The sequence below is a fragment of the Ochotona curzoniae genome, unplaced genomic scaffold, assembly GCF_017591425.1.
Source record: "Ochotona curzoniae isolate NIBS_2020 unplaced genomic scaffold, NIBS_Ocur_1.0 patch197, whole genome shotgun sequence".
Lineage (NCBI taxonomy): Eukaryota > Metazoa > Chordata > Mammalia > Lagomorpha > Ochotonidae > Ochotona > Ochotona curzoniae.
In genome coordinates, this window is record NW_024466747.1 from 87,364 (window position 1) to 96,147 (window position 8,784).

General features: G+C 50.0%; 1 pseudogene; it reads right to left on the reverse strand.

Moving 5' to 3' along the window:
* Window positions 1-7,534: 7,534 nt before the first annotated feature.
* Window positions 7,535-7,830, reverse strand: LOC121166670 (annotated as a pseudogene).
* Window positions 7,831-8,784: the final 954 nt, after the last annotated feature.

Consider the following 8,784-nt stretch of genomic DNA (forward strand, 5'->3'; position numbering starts at 1 on the left):
TGCCAACGTTGTGAACGGCGACTTAACCTGCTTGACCACACTACTGACCCCCTAGTCGTGATCTCTCCCCAAAGGCGCAGATCGCATGTCAGGCATATTTGTCTGGGAATAACACACCTGACACAGACTCACTATATGAAGAAAAGAGGTTGTTTTAGCTCAGAATCAGGCCAATGGCATGGTGCCCCCATCAGCTCAGCCAATAACATTATAAAGGTGGGTGCATATGTGGGAGGAAGCTGGGGAGACTGGGTTCCCCGGGTCCCTTCTAAGGGGACCCCATCTCTGAAAGGTCCCACTTTCCACCATCACCTCCCTGACAACTAAGCTGCTTCTTCTTCTTCTTCTTCTTCTTTTTAAAGATTTATTTGTTCTTATTGGAAAGTCAGATATACAGAGAGGAGGAGAGACAGAGGAAGGTCTTTCATCCATTGATTCATTCCCCAAGTGACCACAACGGCTGGAGCTGCGCCGATTCGAAGCCAGGAGCCAGGAACTTCCTCCAGGTCTCCCACATGGGTGCAGGATCCCAAGGCTTTGGGCCATCCTCAATTGCTTTCACAGGTCACAAGCAGGGAGCTGGATGGGAAGTGGAGCTGCCGGGAATAGAACCGGTGTCCATATGGGATCCCGGGGCGTTCAGGGCAAGGACTTTAGCTGCTAGGCCACTGCGCCAGCCCCCTCCCTTTTTTTAAAGGTTTATTTATTTTTACTGCAAAATCAGATATTCAGAGAGGAGGAGAGACAGAGAGGAGGAGAGACAACCAAGCTTCTAACATGTGAACTTTGGGGGATGTAGGTTAAGCTCTAGCCCAACTGTCACACCATGGTCTGAATAGCTCCACTGAACGTCCTGCAGGCTCCTAAAATTGAATGGATCTGATGTAGAATCCCTTAGTGCCTTCCCAGGTCAGTCTTCTCACTGGTGTCTGATGCCACCATCAACTCACCCAGTAATTTCTTCCTATACTTTCATTTTTCTGGTTTGTTTTAAAAGATTTTATTTATTCATTTGGAAAGGCAAAGTTATGGAGGGATAGGGAGAGAAATCTTCACCCGTTGATTCATTCCCCAGATGGCTGCCATAGCCAGGGCCAGGCTAAAGCCAGGAGCTTCATCTGAGTCTTCCCGTGTGGGTGCAAAAACCCAAACACTTGGGACATCTTCCACTGCATTAACACACACATTCACTGGGCGCTGGATCAGAAGTGGAGCAATAGGGACGCGACCTGGTGCCTGTATGAGAGGCCAGCATTGCAGGCAGTGGCTTTGCTTGCTATGCCACAGTGCTGACCCTTCTCCTCACCTCTTATCCTTCCACACTCAGTTGTTGAGCGAGTCCCACAGTCCCTGCTGCCATCCTTATCTCAAGGATCGCTCAGAGAGTGCCGGGAAGTGGTGCAGTTGCCACTGTGAGAAGCCTCAGCAAGCTGTGAAGCGTGAAACTGGTGTCACAGATGACTCTTTCTCTAACAAGAAAACAAATACGCCACATCTACCTTCTAGAAGTCCAAAAATAAACATCAAAGCCATCACACTAATCTAGCTCTTTACTACAACAAATCCTAGTCTTCAAATGACTGTAATAAAATCTTAACACTCAGTTGTATAGAATTCAAAATGCCATCAAAAAGGAGTAAACAATAAGAAAGCCGGGAATACTGTGATCCACAATGAGGAGAAAGGCAAATTAATTAGGGTAGATCCAGAAGTGGGGGAGACAGCAGCATTATCAGGCCACTAACAAAACTATTATAAAGTTCAGTATGCTCAAGGACTTAAATAAAAATGCGAACAAAATGAAGAGGAAAGTGAAGGATTCAAAAAGGTGCTCGGTGTCACGGAGCAGGGTTCGGTGTTTGCCTGCCCAGGTGGCATCGCAGACTTGCAGACTGGGTGGCTGAAGCGGTAGACACTGATTTTCCCATTCCTTAAATTCTGCAGGCTGGAGATGTGGGGTTAGTGACATTTGTGGCCTGAGGACTCTCTTCCCAGATTGCAAATGGATGGTTTCATAATAACATGGTATTCCATTAGTGTGTTTCGAGAAACAGAGAGAGAGAGAGAGAGAGAAATCTTTGCTGGTGTTTCCCTTTATGAAGTCACCAATTCCATTTTCATGACCTAACTAGTTCCCCTTGGGGACTGGGGATCCAACACGTGAATTTTGAGGTGAGAGAAGCACCCAGTTTCCAACAGATCAATGGCCACTAGACATTGCTAGAAAAGAATGCTCAAATCTGAAAACAAAACAATAGAAGCCATCCACAATGAAACACAGGGCAGAAAACCCAGCAAGGAACAGGGAGGTGGCATAGTGGATTAGTTTGTCACTCGAAGCACCTGTGTTCCATATTAGAGTACTGGCTACTTATTTTTTTAAACGTAATTATTATTATTATTATTTTAAAATTTGAAAGCATATTTTAAAAAGAGAAGGAGAAACAGAGTGAGGAAGTCTTTCATCTGTTGGCTCATTCCCTAAATTGCTACAATAGCTGAAGTTAAGCTGGTCTGAAGCCAGGAGCTTCTTCTGGATCTCTCATGTGGGTGTAAGGTCCCCAGGACTTGAGACATCATTTGCTGCTTTCCCAGACCATTAGCAGAAAGCTGTATGGGAAGTGGAACAGCTGGGACACAAACTGGTATCCATTTGGGATTCCAGTGCCACATGGTGAAAGATTAGTCTGTTGTGCCACCACAATGGCTTCTGGCCACTTATGATCCAACTTTCTGCTACTGAAGTTGGAAGGTAGTGGATGATGGCTCAAGAACTTGGGATCCTGTCACCCAATTGGGAGACCCAGATTGAATTCCTGCCTCTGGTTTTAACCCAGTCCAGCACTGGTTACTGTGGGCATTTGAGAAGATCTCTCTCCCTCTCCATTCACGCCTATGTCACTACCCTCCCAATACACAAAAATGAATACATGAACATTAAAAAGAAGGAACAAGCAAGATTTCAATGCCTCATGGAATCCTAGCATATCAGGAGGATTCTCATATGTGTAACTGAAGCCCCAAGAAGGGGCAGAAAAATGTTGCAATAACGGTCTCACAACTTCCGAGTCTGATGAAAATTAAATCCATAAAGCGAAATCACTCCTTAAGTCCCCAAAACCACACCAGGGCATGTCATTATTAAGTTGCTAAAACCCAGTGTTATAAAGAAACAAACTGCCAGAGAAAAAGATTGTAGCATAGGGGAATAAAGAGTAACTGCAGATGTCCTTTCAGATGCTCTGAAGGCAAGAAGACACTGGATGGCAGTGGAGAAGCATGAAGGGAGGGGCCCACCCCTGAAATCCACATAGAATCACGAGCTTTTCAGGAAGGAGACAGCACGTGCAGGGGTTACAATACCACTTGAAACACCCACATTGCCTCCAGAGTGCCTGGGCTCACTCATGTCTGCTCCCAAGACACACCTGGCGGCAGCACTGGGTCCCCACCACTCACAAAGGAGACATAGCCTAGATTGAATCCCAGGCTCGCAGCTTTGGCTTGGGTTAGCTCTGGCTGTTGTGGGCATCTGGGCAGTGAACCAGCAGATGGAAGATCTCTGTTTCTCTGCCTTTTCAGTAAAATAATATGTTAAAATGATTATTTCTTTAAAAGTAAAATATGTTGGTCAGGCACGATGATTCAATCGGCTAATCCTCCCCCTATGGATCATCCTATCCCATATGGGCACCAACTCTAGTATCAGCTGCTCCACTTCCCATCCAGTTCCCTGATTGTGAGCTGGAAAAGAGGTGGAGGATGGGCCCAGGGCCTCAGGACCCTGAATCCACATGAGAGACCTGGAAGAAGCTCCTGGCTGTGGATCAGCTCAGTTCCAGCTATTTTGGCCAGTTGGGGAGTGAACCAGTGGATGGAAGATCTTTCTGTAAGTCTGATCTGACTTTCCAATAAAAATAAGTACATCTTTTTAAAGGAAAGTTAAATCAAGGGTTTTTCAGGCAAAGGGAAACTGGCAGGATTCAACAGTGGTAGTTCTTCAGTATCAGAAATGTTAATGAATTTTTTTTAAGCAGGATGAAACTAACAAGAGATGGCCACTTAGATGTATACAAAGAAAGGCATAGCCCCAGAAGAAGCAAACACACAGCTAAGTATAAAAAGAATCTACTCATTTTAAATTTGTCTTTCAAGCAGATAGTTTTTTGAAAAGAGATAAACACAAGAGCCGACTCTAAGCCATCTGTAAGAAGCTAGCTTGACACGTAAAGACAGAGAAGAGACATTGGTTGTGACTAGGAGAGCACTCGTCAGACAAAACCTGGGATGTCTCCATGGATATCAGAGAAATGGGCTCAGGGATAAAACCCTGATGATAAAGGAGTCAGCTTATCAATAAGACAGCCTTCCTGCAGCCGTACACATCTAGTAACCAGCTTGCCTCATCCACAGAGCAAGAACAAATCCAACACCCTGATTAGACAGTTCAGGGTCCCTCTATCAGTAATTAACAGGACAAGCGGATGAAGTCTGTTTGGAGACAGGAGAATGCCCACTTGGTCTTTCTCCTTCACTCAGGACAGCCTAGTAACCAAGGGTGCTACTGCTAGCTCCTCTACATGAATCACTTCAGCTCTGTGAGTCCCCGTGTTTTCCGTGTCGTCTCACAGGATGGCTGTGTTGCTCCATCGGGTTCCGGTCTGAAGCATACCTTGGTCAGCATGAGCTTACCATTACTGCAGAGTCTGCATTTTCCTGTCCATGCCTCCCCCACCAGACTGGGAGCTTCCTCTCAGCCTAAGCCATGTTTCTGCCATCACTCTAGCATCCTAGGAGCTCTCTGGGAGGAAGGCTGTGTTGCCCTGAGTGGGTGGGGGCTGCCTGTGCTGGGGTGCAGGAATTTAAGCCACTTGCAGCATCAGCATCCCAAGTTTCAGCATGCTGATTCAATCCCGGCTGCTCCACTTCCAGTCCAACTCCCTGCTGATGTGCAGCCAAGATAGCCCAGGTGCTTGGGCACCTGCCACCCATGAAGGAGATCTGGAAGACTTCCAGGTTCCTCCTAGCTTCTGAGCCAGGCAGCTGCAGCCATTGGGGAATGAATCAGCAGATGGAATATGTCTCTTTCTGGTCTTTGAATAAGTAACTAAATCTTTTGGTGTGGGCGGGGGGAAGTGGAGGCTCTCTAAGGACCAGCACTGTGTATGAGCCTCAGGCTCCCTGTGCTCTGCTTACCTGACCCTCCATGTTCAGATAGAGGGGTGTGAATTCAGGGGGCCCAAGGAACCCCAGGATGGCAACTACCAAGAGGGCTGGGAAGCTGCACGATGGAGGTGCCAGATCAGTTGCCAGGAAGGGGCCAGCTGGACAGCTCTGCTAACACCCTCGTGCCCATGTCCCAGCTCTGCCTGCTTCTTTTCTCTCTGCTGCAAGACATGCCACTTTTGTTCACTTAACAACCCTCACACACGCATGGACAAAGTGTTCCACAAACACCCATTTCTCCAGGTGAACTGTGTGCTCCGTCAGTCAATATGGGTTTCTCTCCTTGCTTTGGGGTGTCAAGAGTTGGGTACTCAGCTCTGCCTCTGGCCATTGGAATGTTAACATCTGTGGGCTGGACGGGTCATCATGATGACATCCAATTCTTGCCCAGCTTTTAATCCATCCCAGGCACACACTTACAGAAGCACCCAAAATGGAGCCCTGGCTAATACATTCCTGAGCTTCCGTCATGGGAAATTCCCTCCCATGTGGCGCCCCTATGGCACAGCCCAGCGTGTCTTGTCTTGGACACAGCCAAGCCAGCTGGGTCAGAACCTGGGTTTTCTGGATTCTGGCTCTACAATTAATCCCATGTGGCCTGAGAATGCCCCCCCGCCCCATGTCTGTGGAAGCGCCACTGGATGCTGTTCATGGTGCATGGTGCTCTGGGTACCTCAGCCCACTTCTCACAATAGGTCAAGGGGCAGGTGGCAGACTTCCCATTTTATGAAGGGGAAATCCAAACCTTGGATAAGTTGAGAAACTGGCCCTGAGTCACATGGCTGGGCAGTGATGAGTTCCCAGACGAGGCCACGCTGTGTATCTACAGCTTGGTGGCTGCTCCATGGGGTCCTTCGAGTACCAGCTAGTAAACAAAGAAATGGATTCAAGTGTTCTAAAAGGGCCCTTCTGGTTGGCATTTGGTTGCCACCTGCCCGAGTCCCCTGGAAGTCTTTCAAGACCTTTCTGCTTAGCTCCTGGCATGCCATCCTCCACCCCGCCCTTCCCTGCCCTCCCCAATCTTTTCCACAGCCCTCCTCCCCCTGCTGTCCTGGAGTATCACTAAGTGCCTCCGTGGAGTGAGGCGGTTCCATCTGCCACGTTCCCCGCATAGCTGCCCATGGGAACGCCGTGCCCCACCCTGCAGCTCCTGAGCCACATCATCTGCCTGCATCCCCCTGGCTGTGAGGACTGGCAGGGGTGGGTGGACATGTTTCCCAGGCCCTGGGACTTTCCTCAATCAGAACCAAGCTTGTGGCCTCAGACCCCATGGCTGGAGTTCCCCACAGCCAGCCAGTCCCTCAGCCCATGCTGCCCAGTCTCACTAATGCTAGCTCCCAATATGGTTCTGACTTCAGATCCAGTAGCCACTCCCCTCCACTGTTATGGAGGGAGGAGTTGAGAGCATGGTTTAGGGGCCAGTGAGAGGTAGGAACAGGAAGCCTGCCATTTCAAGGGCTCCAGACCCTTCACCCCCAACCCCCAGTCTTTGCCTGGGGCTGGTGTCACGGCACTCTTCAGCTTTGCAAAATCACCCCACTTGTCTTTGGCTGTAGGCAGACTTCTGGACGGACATGCCACCTGTCACTAGGCACTTGAACCTGTCAGTCCAAGTGCAGGAGGCGATGTGGTCTTAGATTCCCCAACCTAGAGCCAGCTGCTTTCTCCTGACAGGAACTGCGTGGTTAAGGACAGCACCTGGAGCCTTGTGTAGCATGGCCAGGGAGGAGGACACACATCATTTACCATCCCATGTTAGCACCAACATCCACATCATCATATGCGACCTTCCTGCTTTGTGGGCACTGTGCTGAGCGCTTCTGTCCCTCCAGGGACTTTCCAGGAGGTGGTTTACAATTTACCAATGTTCAGCCTGGGAGCCATGGCTAAGAAATTTGTAGGAGAACCAGTGCGAGGTGGAAGTAGATTTGGAAGCTCGCAACTCACTCCAAGGCCAGTGGATAGTCTCCACTGAGATTCAGCACCAAGACCCAGGACTCGGATAGCCATGGCATCCAGCTCCTCTTCAGGATGTGTCTGCATCACAGGTACACAGCAGGTGCACCCTGCGGATGCTCAACAGGTACCTTGTGATCGTTGGAACGACCGGCAAAGTCCATGTCATGGAGCAGACCCTCCTGGAATGCAGAGGGAGACTACAGGGCCTCTACCATCCTTGGGAGTGATCCGAGCGTTACAGTTCTTGCTCTATGGCCTTGGCTGAATTCGCTCCCTGCCCCAGCCTTTGTTTTTGAGGGCCAAGGGAGGTTTATTGCGAAGGGAGTGGGACAGTGAAAGGAGGGGACACTCAGTCCCTCTTGGCAGCTGCCTTCCTCATGGCAGCCAGCTTGTTCAGTTGCTCGCGTTTCTCCTTGGCCTGGATGTGTGTACCCACTCTCTTCTTGATGAACTTGAGTGTGCACTTGTCTTTGGAGACCTCGGGCAGCTCCATGGCACAGCGCTTGTGGGGATGAAACTGCACACCCCTCGGATCTTGTTCCGCATGAACTTGGCATGCTTGGTTAGGCGCCCACAGTGGTGGCTATGCCTCAGTTTGCTCACGCTCTTGGTTACCTTGTAGCCCTTGTTCAGGCCCACAACCATGGGGGTAGCACAGAGCCATGGCTACAGTTTTCTAACGGCTTCCTAAGCAGAAGGACTCTTGGCTGAATTCTTGGTGCATTGGGCCCTTGGTTGCACCTGTTCGGGGCTTAGCCTTGTACACCACCAGAGTCAGCGATGGATGCCTTGATTTCCAAGCGGCTGATGCATACTGGGGAGGAGAAAAAAGGGGAGGGGGCTGCTACCGAGTGCCTGGGCTTTGCACCTTCCAGGACAGACAGCCTTACTCTCAGAACCATGGATTCCTGACATCCCACCCACCCTCAGTGTTGGTGCCTAGGCCTGGGGAGGGGCATGGGCAAGGCCAGTCATGCTCAGGGGTGCCTCCCTTCCTGCCACACAAGCAGATAGGTGACTCGTTTTCTGGAGTGTGGTTGTTGCCACTGCCCTTGCCAGGGATTGGCTCTTGGCCTTGGAGGTTGGGAGGCAGCCTCTGACCTTTGACATCTGCAGGCGCTCTCTCCCACACCACTCTGTCCCAGTTGCCACCCAACAGTAAAATCATAGATGCAGACACAATCCGAGCTGGGAAGAATCCTAGACCAACTGTCTCGTCTTAAAGAGGAGAAACCGAGAAGCCGGGGGAGGAAGTGACTCGCCTGAGGTGACAGATGGCAGAGTGGAGTGAGCCATATTGGACTTAGCAGCCTGGTGCCTTGGCGGCCAGGGCCGGGAAGTTCTCATTTCACACGCACTTACTGTCCTCTGCACACACTCACACCACCCGCATACCGTGCGTGTACATGAACGCATCATCCAAAGCCTCCCTCTGCACCTATCCTAACAGACCCTGTCTCTGTAAGTCAAAGCTCCTCTCACCAATTCTCTACCTCCCTCCTGTCCCGGGCTTCTGTAGCCCTGAGGCCTGAGGGCTCACACACCTTCACCAAGCCTCTGTGTTCTCACTGTGCAAATGAAGGTGAGAAAGCATACTGC